Source organism: Bombina bombina, chromosome 2 (genome assembly GCF_027579735.1).
Source record: "Bombina bombina isolate aBomBom1 chromosome 2, aBomBom1.pri, whole genome shotgun sequence".
Lineage (NCBI taxonomy): Eukaryota > Metazoa > Chordata > Amphibia > Anura > Bombinatoridae > Bombina > Bombina bombina.
This window is the reverse complement of record NC_069500.1, coordinates 145,242,348-145,257,072: the sequence shown is the minus strand read 5'-3', so window position 1 is coordinate 145,257,072 and position 14,725 is coordinate 145,242,348. Positions and strand designations below refer to the sequence as shown.

Below are 14,725 nucleotides of genomic sequence, written 5' to 3'. Positions count from 1 at the left end.
CAAGTTCCTAGAGGTGCCGGGGCTCCCAGAAGCTTTTCCTATACCCAAGCGGGTGGCGGACATTGTTAACAAGGAATGGGAAAGGCCCGGTATTCCTTTCGTCCCTCCCCCCATATTTAAAAAATTGTTTCCTATGGTCGACCCCAGAAAGGACTTATGGCAGACAGTCCCCAAGGTCGAGGGAGCGGTTTCCACTTTAAACAAACGCACCACTATACCCATAGAGGATAGTTGTGCTTTCAAAGATCCTATGGATAAAAAATTAGAAGGTTTGCTTAAAAAGATGTTTGTTCAGCAAGGTTACCTTCTACAACCAATTTCATGCATTGTCCCTGTCGCTACAGCCGCATGTTTCTGGTTCGATGATCTGATAAAGGCGGTCGATAGTGAGTCTCCTCCTTTTGAGGAGATTATGGACAGAATCAATGCTCTCAAATTGGCTAATTCTTTCACCCTAGACGCCACTTTGCAATTGGCTAGGTTAGCGGCTAAGAATTCTGGGTTTGCTATTGTGGCGCGCAGAGCGCTTTGGTTGAAATCTTGGTCGGCTGATGCGTCTTCCAAGAACAAGCTACTTAACATTCCTTTCAAGGGGAAAACGCTGTTTGGCCCTGACTTGAAAGAGATTATCTCTGATATCACTGGGGGTAAGGGCCACGCCCTTCCTCAGGATCGGCCTTTCAAGGCAAAAAATAAACCTAATTTTCGTCCCTTTCGTAGAAACGGACCAGCCCAAGGTGCTACGTCCTCTAAGCAAGAGGGTAATACTTCTCAAGCCAAGCCAGCTTGGAGACCAATGCAAGGCTGGAACAAGGGAAAGCAGGCCAAGAAACCTGCCACTGCTACCAAGACAGCATGAAATGTTGGCCCCCGATCCGGGACCGGATCTGGTGGGGGGCAGACTCTCTCTCTTCGCTCAGGCTTGGGCAAGAGATGTTCTGGATCCTTGGGCGCTAGAAATAGTCTCCCAAGGTTATCTTCTGGAATTCAAGGGACTTCCCCCAAGGGGGAGGTTCCACAGGTCTCAGTTGTCTTCAGACCACATAAAAAGACAGGCATTCTTACATTGTGTAGAAGACCTGTTAAAAATGGAGGTGATTCATCCTGTTCCATTAAGAGAACAAGGGATGGGGTTCTACTCCAATCTGTTCATAGTTCCCAAAAAAGAGGGAACGTTCAGACCAATCTTAGATCTCAAGATCTTAAACAAGTTTCTCAAGGTTCCATCGTTCAAGATGGAAACCATTCGAACTATTCTTCCTTCCATCCAGGAAGGTCAATTCATGACCACGGTGGATTTAAAGGATGCGTATCTACATATTCCTATCCACAAGGAACATCATCGGTTCCTAAGGTTCGCATTCCTGGACAAACATTACCAGTTCGTGGCGCTTCCTTTCGGATTAGCCACTGCTCCAAGGATTTTCACAAAAGTACTAGGGTCCCTTCTAGCTGTGCTAAGACCAAGGGGCATTGCTGTAGTACCTTACTTGGACGACATTCTGATTCAAGCGTCGTCCCTTCCTCAAGCAAAGGCTCACACGGACATTGTCCTGGCCTTTCTCAGATCTCACGGATGGAAAGTGAACGTGGAAAAGAGTTCTCTATCCCCGTCAACAAGGGTTCCCTTCTTGGGAACAATAATAGACTCCTTAGAAATGAGGATTTTTCTGACAGAGGCCAGAAAAACAAAACTTCTAGACTCTTGTCGGATACTTCATTCCGTTCCTCTTCCTTCCATAGCTCAGTGCATGGAAGTGATCGGGTTGATGGTAGCGGCAATGGACATAGTTCCTTTTGCGCGCATTCATCTAAGACCATTACAACTGTGCATGCTCAGTCAGTGGAATGGGGACTATACAGACTTGTCTCCGAAGATACAAGTAAATCAGAGGACCAGAGACTCACTCCGTTGGTGGCTGTCCCTGGACAACCTGTCACAAGGGATGACATTCCGCAGACCAGAGTGGGTCATTGTCACGACCGACGCCAGTCTGATGGGCTGGGGCGCGGTCTGGGGAGCCCTGAAAGCTCAGGGTCTTTGGTCTCGGGAAGAATCTCTTCTACCGATAAATATTCTGGAACTGAGAGCGATATTCAATGCTCTCAAGGCTTGGCCTCAGCTAGCGAGGGCCAAGTTCATACGGTTTCAATCAGACAACATGACAACTGTTGCGTACATCAACCATCAGGGGGGAACAAGGAGTTCCCTAGCGATGGAAGAAGTGACCAAAATCATTCTATGGGCGGAGTCTCACTCCTGCCACCTGTCTGCTATCCACATCCCAGGAGTGGAAAATTGGGAAGCGGATTTTCTGAGTCGTCAGACATTTCATCCGGGGGAGTGGGAACTCCATCCGGAAATCTTTGCCCAAGTCACTCAGCTGTGGGGCATTCCAGACATGGATCTGATGGCCTCTCGTCAGAACTTCAAAGTTCCTTGCTACGGGTCCAGATCCAGGGATCCCAAGGCGGCTCTAGTGGATGCACTAGTAGCACCTTGGACCTTCAAACTAGCTTATGTGTTCCCGCCGTTTCCTCTCATCCCCAGGCTGGTAGCCAGGATCAATCAGGAGAGGGCGTCGGTGATCTTGATAGCTCCTGCGTGGCCACGCAGGACTTGGTATGCAGATCTGGTGAATATGTCATCGGCTCCACCTTGGAAGCTACCTTTGAGACGAGACCTGCTTGTTCAGGGTCCGTTCGAACATCCGAATCTGGTTTCACTCCAGCTGACTGCTTGGAGATTGAACGCTTGATCTTATCGAAACGAGGGTTCTCAGATTCTGTTATCGATACTCTTGTTCAGGCCAGAAAGCCTGTAACTAGAAAGATTTACCACAAAATTTGGAAAAAATATATCTGTTGGTGTGAATCTAAAGGATTCCCTTGGGACAAGGTTAAGATTCCTAGGATTCTATCCTTCCTTCAAGAAGGATTGGAAAAGGGATTATCTGCAAGTTCCCTGAAGGGACAGATTTCTGCCTTGTCGGTGTTACTTCACAAAAAACTGGCTGCTGTGCCAGATGTTCAAGCCTTTGTTCAGGCTCTGGTTAGAATCAAGCCTGTTTACAAACCTTTGACTCCTCCTTGGAGTCTCAATTTAGTTCTTTCAGTTCTTCAGGGGGTTCCGTTTGAACCCTTGCATTCCGTTGATATTAAGTTATTATCTTGGAAAGTTTTGTTTTTAGTTGCAATTTCTTCTGCCAGAAGAGTTTCAGAATTATCTGCTCTGCAGTGTTCTCCTCCTTATCTGGTGTTCCATGCAGATAAGGTGGTTTTACGTACTAAACCCGGTTTTCTTCCAAAAGTTGTTTCTAACAAAAACATTAACCAGGAGATTATCGTACCTTCTCTGTGTCCGAAACCAGTTTCAAAGAAGGAACGTTTGTTGCACAATTTGGATGTTGTTCGCGCTCTAAAATTCTATTTGGATGCTACAAAGGATTTTAGACAAACATCTTCCTTGTTTGTTGTTTATTCCGGTAAAAGGAGAGGTCAAAAAGCAACTTCTACCTCTCTCTCTTTTTGGATTAAAAGCATCATCAGATTGGCTTACGAGACTGCCGGACGGCAGCCTCCCGAAAGAATCACAGCTCATTCCACTAGGGCTGTGGCTTCCACTTGGGCCTTCAAGAACGAGGCTTCTGTTGATCAGATATGTAGGGCAGCGACTTGGTCTTCACTGCACACTTTTACCAAATTTTACAAGTTTGATACTTTTGCTTCTTCTGAGGCTATTTTTGGGAGAAAGGTTTTGCAAGCCGTGGTGCCTTCCATTTAGGTGACCTGATTTGCTCCCTCCCTTCATCCGTGTCCTAAAGCTTTGGTATTGGTTCCCACAAGTAAGGATGACGCCGTGGACCGGACACACCTATGTTGGAGAAAACAGAATTTATGTTTACCTGATAAATTACTTTCTCCAACGGTGTGTCCGGTCCACGGCCCGCCCTGGTTTTTTTTTTTTAATCAGGTCTGATAATTTATTTTCTTTAACTACAGTCACCACGGTACCATATGGTTTCTCCTATGCTAATATTCCTCCTTAACGTCGGTCGAATGACTGGGGTAGGCGGAGCCTAGGAGGGATCATGTGACCAGCTTTGCTGGGCTCTTTGCCATTTCCTGTTGGGGAAGAGAATATCCCACAAGTAAGGATGACGCCGTGGACCGGACACACCGTTGGAGAAAGTAATTTATCAGGTAAACATAAATTCTGTTTTTTTAGGTAACTATTTAGCTTATATTTATATTATATAATGTTTCTGTGCTGTTTTTGCCATATGTTGATATTTGCAAAGTGCTTGATAACAAATGCTAAGTTGCTTAAATACCATCTGTACCATCAGAGTGCTGAAGCAAGCGGCCATTAAAACCAAGAAAAGCTTGTGAATCTGACTAAATATTAAATGAGATGCTGATTCACAGCAGCCCACAGCTCCAAGAGGCTCTCACAAAACTGTTTAACATCATCTTACAATCAGCACACTTTCCAGAAACATGTACAGAAGGTCTGATTACCCCAATCCACAAACATGGGGATCACACTGACCCAAATAACTACAGGGGAGTCTGTGTAAACAGCAATGTGAGCAAACTCTGCACAATCCTGAACCAAAGGATATTAACATTTCTAATAGACAGCAAAACCCTGCACAGGAGTCAGATAGGGTTCCTCCCTAAACAAAGAACCACAGACCATATCTTCACATTACAAGCTATCACTTGTAAAAGCTGGAGTGTTATAGGTCTTTACAAAGAGAGTACAAACTAGCTGAGTATCTCACAAGTGTCACCAACCCAAAGAGCAGACAGATACTCACTAAATACAGAATCTCTGACCACCAGCTGGAAATAGAGACTGGCAGATATCGGACAAATTGGAGATCCAGGGCAGCCAGACAATGTGCGCAGTGTAACAGCGGGGACATAGAGACTGAAGCGCACTTCCTCTTGTACTGTACAAGATACAAACTCTTAAGGGATAAATACTTCCGAGAAATAAGAAAAGAAATAACACACTTCCCACAGATGTCTGAACAAGAAAGACTTGGGGGCCCATTTATCAAGCTCCGTACGGAGCTTGTGAACCCGTGTTTCTGGCGAGTCTTCAGACTCACCAGAAACACAAGTTATGAAGCAGCGGTCTAAAGACCGCTGCTCCATAACCCTGTCTGCCTGCTCTGAGCAGGCGGACAGGAATCGCCGGAAATCAACCCAATCGAGTACGATTGGGTTGATTGACAGCTCCCTGCTGGCGGCCTATTGGCCGCGAGTCAGCAGGGGTTCGGCGTTGCACCAGCAGCTCTTGTGAGCTGCTGGTGCAATGTTAAATGCGGAGAGTGTATTGCTCTTCGCATTCAGCGAGGTCTTGCGGACCTGATCCGCACTGTCGGATCAGGTCCGCAAGACCGATGATAAATAGGCCCCTATGTCTACTCTTAGGAGAAAAATCCAAAGCTATACGTAACAGACTGTCACATGACCAGAGCCCCCAATCAGAACTGTTATCATATTTACCCACTATACTCCTACTGTATAAATTGTTATGGATCTGTTTTATTGTAACATATTACTTTGGCAACACATGTAATAATGTCATGCTAATAAAGTATTATTGACTTGACTTGATGTAGTGTAGTTTTAATGACAGTGATACCCTGTGAAATGTCTGTTCGGCTCAGTTCTTTTGCAGCAATCAGGCGAGTGATGCTTGTGAAGAAACAGCAGGCTGCCTTTGTGACATCATCACATGCAAATATGTTTGCTGCAATGAATCCTGGGACTGCTGGTTCTTGAATGCACAGGTCAATAAAAAAAAAAAAAATTCATAGTGAAAGATTCAGAGGGCTTGCCTGATCTATTTTAGCCAGTATTTGAATTTATATCTTTTGTCAGCTGTGAGTGAAAGAACGGAAGGTCCCTTATGTTTAGCAAGTAGCGCTGGAGCAGCACCCCGCTGGATTGACTGTACAACTCATACTTACCTGGCAGGGGAGATACCATGATCATGAAGGTGGTTCTCCCAGGGCGAGGCTCATCCATTGCACTCCGGTTGTGCTGACCCCTGCGATTTCCTCAAATGCAGGAAACTCGACTGCATAATTTGTGGTAGTGGGGGACTGCGTTCGCGCTTTCCCCTGATTCTTCTTTGTAAATGAAAGATTTCTTAGCCTGCTTCTGTTTACAACATTATTTAATTCCTAGCTACTCTCTTATCCTGATCATGCTTTCTCAGATTGATATATGCATTATTACATTCAAAAGCTTTGCCAGCTTTTGTCATGACTTTTTTTGCAAACACAGCCAAGAGATCATTGGCAGCGTAACATCATCCAAGATAAACCCGTTGACTGATTAACGGGACAATACCCACACCTTGTAATTACAAGACATTTCTGTTGTGTTGCTATAGAATATCAGCCAAGTCTACACGTTTTTAAAATGTAACATCCTTTTTACTTTAATTGATTTTCAGTAGCCATACTCCACCCACCGTTTGACTGATTTGGAGGAGCCAATCTGGGTTTTAATCTGCAGACTAGATACACTCATAATGTTAGTATGAAATGCATTTTTTGTAATCGGTTAAATCTAATTAGGGAAAGATATGTAGCAGGGTCTGCTTTCATAAGTCACCAGGGTGTATTTCAAGATCTGTGAAAATGTTTTTCAAATTCTGAGCTAAAATTACACGAAAGGGGACAAAATAAATTATGACCTTTACTAAAAAAAACTATATCATTTACGCATAGCTAAACATTTTCTGTAATCATTGTTATTGTTTCTTATGAGCTTTGCAATGAGCAAATAGTGTTACAGGGACAGTATACACCAATTTTTATATAAATGCATGTAATAGACACTACTATAAAGAAAAATATGCACAGATACTGATATAAAAATCCAGCATAAAACCTTTTAAAAACTTACTTAAGAGACAGTCTAGTATAAATTAAACTTTCATTTTTCAGATAGGACTTTTAATTTTAATCGACTTTCCAATTTACTTTTATCATCAAATTTGCTTTTTTCTCTTGGTATTCTTAGTTTAAACTAAACATAGGTAGGCTCATATGCTAATTTCTAAGTCTTTGAGGGCTGCCTCTTATCACATGCTTTTTAAATCTCTTTTCAACACAAAGAGACAGAAAGTACACGTGGGCTATATAGATAACACTGTGTTCAGGCACAGAAAGTTATTTAAGATCTAGCACAATACAATGCTAAATTTAAGACAATAGATAATAAACAGTCACAGTCATGTGATCAGGGGCTGGAAGAAGGTTCCTAGATACAAGGTAATCACAGAGGTAAAAAGTACATTAATATAACTGTGTTGCTTATGCAAAACTGGGGAATGAGTAATAAAGGGATTATCTATCTTTTAAAACAATAACAATTCTATGGTTGACTGTCCCTTTAGTAGCTCCAAGTTTAGCACTGTTGATAAGGATAAGCTGTGACACCCAGTGAAAGGTGCTGGGAGCAGACACTCTCCCCCTCCCCACTTCCCCTGCATATGAAAAGACAGATTAGACAAACAGAAGCCAGTAGTTGACTATAAACAAGCGTATACATCTGATACTTTGGGGTTGGTTAGGAGTCTGAAAATCAGCACAATGTTATTAAAAAAATAAGCAAAACTATACATTGTTACAAAAACATTCACAGATGGGCTATATCAATGGATCATCTACAAAACATTTATGCAAAGAAAAATTTGGTGTACAATTGCCCTTTAAGATGTTTAACACTCTTTCCTTACATAGTGCTTTCCCTCATTTGCTTTATTTTGCTTTATTTTTTGCTTTATTTTACAGCTTCTATTTTGCAGGGACATACATAGGATAGCACTGAAACCTTTCAATTTTCTCTTCAATCAAACATAAATACACTGTGTGTTTGCACACAAGGAAGAGTTCATCCGGTGTTAGAGAGCATGCTTAGAAGGTAAGGGAGTTGCGGAGCTTCGCATTTAAACCACAACTAAACAATGCTTGGGATATAAAAAAAAGTTTTACTTGGAAAGTGCTTGATAACAAATGCTAAGTTGCTTAAAGGGACAGTCAACTCAAAATTGTTAATTGTTTAAAAAGATAGAGGAGGGGGCTGTGTGTGAGGGAGAGGGGGTCTGGGAGAGTGAGGAGGGGGCTGTGTGTGAGGAAGAGGGTGTCTGAGAGAGTGAGGCGGTGACTGTGTGAGGGAGAGGGGGTCTGAGAGAGTGAGGCGGTGACTGTGTGTGAGGGAGAGGGTGTTTGGGAGAGTGAGGAGGGGGCTGTGTGTGAGGAAGAGGGTGTCTGAGAGAGTGAGGCGGTGACTGTGAGGGAGAGGGGGTCTGAGAGAGTGAGGCGGTGACTGTATGTGATGGAGAGGGGGTCTGAGAGAGTGAGGCGGTGACTGTGTGAGGGAGAGGGTCTGAGAGAGTGAGGCGGTGACTGTGTGTGATTGAGAGGGGGTCTGAGAGAGTGAGGCGGTGACTGTGTGAGGAAGAGGGGGTCTGAGAGTGAGGTGGTGACTATGTGTTAGGGAGAGGGGGGTCTAAGAGAGTGAGGTGATTACTGTGTGTGAGGGAAAGTGGTCTGGGAGAGTGAGGAGGTGGCTGTGTGTGAGGGAGAGAGGGGGTCTGAGAGAGTGAGGAGGGGGCTGTGTGAGAAGGAGAGGGGGGCTGAGTCAGGAGGGGGCTGTTTTTGAGGGAGAGAGGGGGTCTGGAATAGTCAGGAGGGGGCTGTGTGTGAGGGAGAGGGGGTCTGGGAGGTTGAGGGAGGGCTGTGTGAGGGAGAGAGGGGGGTCTGAGAGAGTGAGGAGAGGACTGTGTTTGAGGTTGAGGAGGGCTGTGTGTGAAGTAGAGGGGGGCTGAGAGAGTCAGGAGGGGGCTGTGTTTGAGGGAGAGAGGAAATCTGGGAGAGTCAGGAGGGGGCTGTGTGTGAGGGAGAGGGGGTCTGGGAGAGTGAGGAGGGGGCTGGGTGTGAGGGAGAGAGTGGGTCTGAGAGCGAGGAGGGGACTGTGTTTGAGGTTGAGGAGGGCTGTGTGAGAAGGAGTGGGGGGCTGAGAGAGTCGGGAGGGGGCTGTGTTTGAGAGAGAGAGGGGATCTGGGAGAGTCAGGAGGGGGCTGTGTGTGAGGGCGAGGGGGGCTGAGAGAGTCAGGAGGAGGCTGTGTGTGAGGGTGAGGAGGCTGGGAGAGTCAGGAGGGGGCTGTGTGTGGGGGGGCTGAGAGTGTCAGGAGGGGGCTTAAAGAGTCAGGAGGAGGCTGTGTGTGAGGGAGAGGGGGCTGAGAGAGTCAGGAGGTGGCTGTGTGTGAGGGAGAGGGGACAGAGTGAGGAGGGGGCTCTGTGTGAGGGAGAGTGGGGCTGAGAGCATTAGGAGGGGGCTGTGTGTGAGAGGGGCTGAGCGAGTGAGAATGGGGCTGTGTGTGAGGGAGAGGTGGCTTAGAGAATGAGGGGGCTGTGTGTGACAGAGAGGGGGGGCTGGGAGAGCCAGGAGGGGGCTGAAAGTGTCAGGAGGTGGCTGTGTGTGAGGGAGAGGGGACAAAGTGAGGAGGGGGCTCTGTGTGAGGGAGAGTGGGGCTGAGAGCATTAGGAGGGGGCTGTGTGTGAGAGGGGCTGAGCGAGTGAGAATGGGGCTGTGTGTGAGGGAGAGGTGGCTTAGAGAATGAGGGGGCTGTGTGTGACAGAGAGGGGGGCTAAAAGAGAGTCAGGAGGAGGCTCTGTGTGAGGGCGAGGGGGGCTGGGAGAGTCAGGAGGGGGCTGTGTGTGAGGGCGTGGGGGGGGCTGCGAGAGTCAGGAGTGGGCTGTGTGTGAGGGCGAGGGGGGCTGAGAGAGTCAGGAGGGGGCTGTGTGTGAGGGCGTGGGGGGGGCTGCGAGAGTCAGGAGTGGGCTGTGTGTGAGGGCGAGGGGGGCTGAGAGAGTTAGGAGGTGGCTGTGTGTGAGGGAGAGGGGGGCTGAGAGCATTAGGAGGGGGCTGTGTGTGAGGGGGGCTGTGTGTGATGTCAAGGGGGGCTGAGAGAGTCAGGAGGAGGCTATGTGTGAGGGAGATGTGGCTTAGAGAATGAGGAGGTGGCTGTGTGTGAGGGAGAGGGGGGCTGTGATTGTAAGAATGGGATTGTGGAAGGTAGCTATCAGGAGCCACCTGGTTGTGAGGGGGGCTCAAGAGGCTAGAAGAGGGCTTTGTGAGCAAGAGGGGACCTGAGAGGGTTAGGAGTAGGGTGACCATGTATCCCGGATTGCCTAGGAGAGTCCCACATTTTTAAGGTCGGTCCCGTGTACCTTAATTCAGTGTCCCAGAATGAAATTAAACAAACTGACAGCCAGGACTGACAGCAGTGACGTCAGACGTATTGACTAGTAGGGAATAGGATTGAAGTCTCAGGACTCTAGGGCGGCTTGTTGCCGACTTCCTGCAGTGCAGATTGTGAGACTCATAGAGTCTAGAAGACATTGTCCCAGGGTTCAGGGGCGGGCCAGGGCCAAACTCCAGAGCATAGGCACCACCAGTTATGAGGGAGGGAAGCAGGGATATGTTATTTTTCGTATATCAATTAAACAACCAGAGGAAAATGCCGGGAGTGAAAGAGGCTTAAAATAGTGATGTTGGAACAAATAGTCACAATATCAGGGACAGTAATAATAAACCCTATTATGTAGGTATGAGCAGTATGGATACCAGAATAATCCGTAATTCTCAGCGGGCGGTCAGTAAAAGGAAAGAAAGGTGCTATACCTCCCAAGCTGCGTCATCCGCAGCTTGCAATTCTATCTCCACTATGGAAGTTTTCAGCGTGTGACGTCACTGTCAGCCCCGTCCGGGGAGCATGTATCAGGAAGCCTGGTGGACGGCGTCTGCAGTTAGCTCTCCTTGCTAAACGGGTGATCTTGATGGAAACGTAGCATCCGTGTGCTGTTCCGGTACATCCGTTCTCAGCGGGCAAAAAAACGGAAGTTCCACTCTCACCTCGTAGACCCTGTGGCTCTGTGCAGAAAGCCGAACAACTCACGTCCGTAGCTCAAGTGCAATCCGATACAGGTATCCAACTACAGCAATAGGAAAAGTCCCGATAGAGCCAAACAAATGGCTATTCACTTTGAAGGTGGTGCTGCTTCTTCAATAGGGATAATGTATATCAACCAGAAAGAAGGGTTGAAACAGCAACAGAAGTATAAAACATAACATTTATTGGTAAAAATGTTAAAAAGTCCATGGAGGGACACAGGTACAAAAGCAAAACACAGTATACGCGTTTCGGCTAGATGCTGTACTCACTACTGCTTAAAAATGTATTACACACATACTGATTTAAAAAGGGTGTGCTTTGCACCCATTGGTAAAAGTGAACAACCTTTCTAGTGACGTAACTAGAAGTACCTGTGAAAAAAGATAATACGTTAAACTCTCTGCTAAAAAGATCTTAAAGTTGGTTACAAAATAGAGAAATAAGATAGATAGAAATAAGAACCAGTTAGAAGCTTATAGGGAGATCAATAATAAAGAAAAAAATGTTGTATATCCCCGCCCCTTCTGGTGCCTGCCTACAGTACCAGTGTGTGTGTATTGCGCCGTGGAGGTGGGTGGTGGAGTGCCTGCCCTGGACAGTTGGACTGGAACCGAGGAGTCAGAGTGTGTCAATCAGATAGGCGGAGAGGTAAGGGCGGGTAATGGGAAAGGAGCAAGAAGATGGTCGCTAGTGAGAGGGGATAGTTAGTGACTGAGTCAGATAGTAGTAAGGTTCTGTCCGGTTATTGCTATGTCGACCGGAAGGCCAATTTAAAAATTAACCAACTTTGTTTTAATGGTTAAAAAAAGGTGACAACTTGTAACTTGTCTATTTAAAAAAAAAAAAATGAGAAGCTATAGCGGTAACTACAAAGAAAGTTCAAATTACCCAGGCTGACTGATTTTAACTATCTTTGTATTTTTTTTTTCTAATGGACAAGTTACACGTTGTAACCTTTTCTCTTGTAAGGTGTATCCAGTCCACGGATCATCCATTACTTGTGGGATATTCTCCTTCCCAACAGGAAGTTGCAAGAGGATCACCCACAGCAGAGCTGCTATATAGCTCCTCCCCTAACTGCCATATCCAGTCATTCTCTTGCAACTCTCAACAAGCATGGAGGTAGTAAGAGAGAAGTGGTGAAATATAGTTGTTTTTCTCTTCAATCAAAAGTTTGTTATTTTTAAATGGTACCGGAGTTGTACTATTTTGTCCCAGGCAGAAAATAGAAGAAGAATCTGCCTGTGATTTCTATGATCTTAGCAGGTTGTAACTAAGATCCATTGCTGTTCTCACACATAACTGAAGAGAGAGGTAACTTCAGCTGGGGAATGGCGTGCAGGTTATCCTGCTATGAGGTATGTGCAGTTAAGATTTTTCTAGAAGATGTAAATGCTAGAAAATGCTGCTGATACCAGATTTATGTAAGGTAAGCCTGAATACAGTGATTTAATAGCGACTGGTATCATGCTTACTTTCAGAGGTAATACTCTTATAGATTTGCAATATAAAACGTTTGCTGGAAATGTTTAAGCGTTTTTATATATGCTTTGGTGATAAAACTTTATTGGGGCCTAGTTTTTTCCACATGGCTGGCTTAAATTTGCCTGAGGCTTTCCACTGTCTTAACATGAGTGGGAGGGGCCTAATTTAGCGCTTTATTGCGCAGTAACTTTTACAGACTGAGACATCCAGCTTCCTCCAGGAGTCCCCTGAATGCTATAGGACCTCTCTAAAGGGCTCTTAGGCTTTCCAAAGTCGTTTATTTGGGAAGGTAGGGCCACAGCAGAGCTGTGGCAGTTTGTTGTGACTTAAAAAACATCTATCGTTTTTTTTATCCGTTTTTTGAACTAAGGGGTTAATCATCCATTTGCAAGTGGGTGCAATGCTCTGTTAGCTTATTATACACACTGTAAAAATTTCGTTTGATTTACTTATTTTTTTCACTGTTTTTCAAATTCTGACAAAATTTGTTTCTCTTAAAGGCACAGTACCGTTTTTATTTTTTGCTTGTTAACTTGATTTAAAGTGTTTTCCAAGCTTGCTGGTCTCATTGGTAGTCTGTTTAAACGTGTCTGACATAGAGGAAACTCCTTGTTCATTATGTTTAGAAGCCATTGTGGAACCCCCTCTTAGAATGTGTACCAAATGTACTGATTTCACTTTAAGCAATAAAGATCATATTCTGTCTTTAAAAATTTTATCACCAGAGGAATCTGACGATGGGGAAGTTATGCCGACTAACTTGCCCCACGTGTCAGACCCTTTGACTCCCGCTCAAGGGACTCACGCTCTAATGGCGCCAAGTACATCTAGCGCGCCCATGGCGTTTACTTTACAAGACATGGCGGCAGTCATGGATAATACACTGTCAGCGGTATTATCCAGACTACCTGGATTTAAAGGAAAGCGGGATAGCTCTGGAGTTAGAAGAAATACAGAGCATACTGACGCTTTAAGAGCTATGTCTGATACTGCCTCACAATATGCAGAAGCTGAGGAAGGAAAGCTTCTTTCTTTGGGTGATGTTTTTGACTCAGGGAAGAGGATTCAACCTGATTCTGATATGTCTACATTTAAATTTAAGCTTGAAGACCTCGGCGTATTGCTCAGGGAGCTTTTAGCTGCTCTGAATGACTGTGATACAATTGCAGTGCCAGAGAAATTGTGTAGATTGGATAAATACTATGCCGTGCCGGTGTGCACTGATGTTTTTCCAATACCTAAAAGGTTTACAGAAATTTTTACTAAGGAATGGGATAGACCAGGTGTGCCGTTCTCTCCCCCTCCTATTTTTAAGAAAATGTTTCCAATAGATGCCACCACACGGGACTTATGGCAGACAGTCCCTAAGGTGGAGGGAGCAGTTTCTACTCTAGCTAAGCGTACTACTATCCCTGTCGAGGACAGTTGTGCTTTCTCTGATCCAATGGATAAAAAGTTAGAGGTTTACCTTAAGAAAACGTTTTTTCAACAAGGTTTTATTCTACAGCCCCTTGCATGCATTGCCCCAGTCACTGCTGCTGCGGCTTTCTGGTTTGAGTCTCTGGAAGAGGCTTTACAGGTAGAGACCCAATTGGATGACATACTTGACAAGCTTAGAGCACTTAAGCTAGCCAATTCTTTTGTTTCTGATGCCATTGTTCATTTGACTAAACTAACGGCTAAGAATTCTGGTTTTGCTATTCAGGCGCGCAGGGCGCTATGGCTTAAATCATGGTCAGCTGACGTTACTTCAAAGTCTAAGCTGCTTAACATTCCCTTCAAGGGGCAAACCCTATTCAGGCCTGGTTTGAAGGAGATTATTTCTGATATCACTGGAGGAAAAGGTCATGCCCTTCCTCAGGATAGGTCCAAATCAAGGGCCAAACAGACTAATTTTCGTGCCTTTCGAAACTTCAAGGCGAGTGCGGCATCAACTTCCTCTAATACAAAACAAGAGGGAACTTTTGCCCAGTCCAAGGCGGTCTGGAGACCTAACCAGACCTGGAACAAAGGTAAGCAGGCCAAATAGCCTGCTGCTGCCTCTAAGACAGCATTAAGGATTGGCCCCCTATCCGGTAACAGATCTAGTAGGGGGCAGACTTTCGCTAATCGCCCAGGCTTGGGAAAGAGATGTCCAGGATCCCTGGGTGTTGGAGATTGTATCCCAGGGATATCTTCTGGACTTTAAAGCTTCTCCTCCAAAAGGGAGATTTCACCTTTCACAATTATCTGCAAACCAGATAAAGAGAG

At 45.5% G+C, this 14,725-nt stretch overlaps 1 non-coding gene across 1 annotated transcript; it reads left to right on the top strand.

Moving 5' to 3' along the window:
• Positions 1-5,979: 5,979 nt before the first annotated feature.
• Positions 5,980-6,143, top strand: LOC128650503 (U1 spliceosomal RNA). Its single transcript, XR_008400800.1, has one exon. It is a non-coding gene; the product is annotated as a U1 spliceosomal RNA (small nuclear RNA).
• Positions 6,144-14,725: the final 8,582 nt, after the last annotated feature.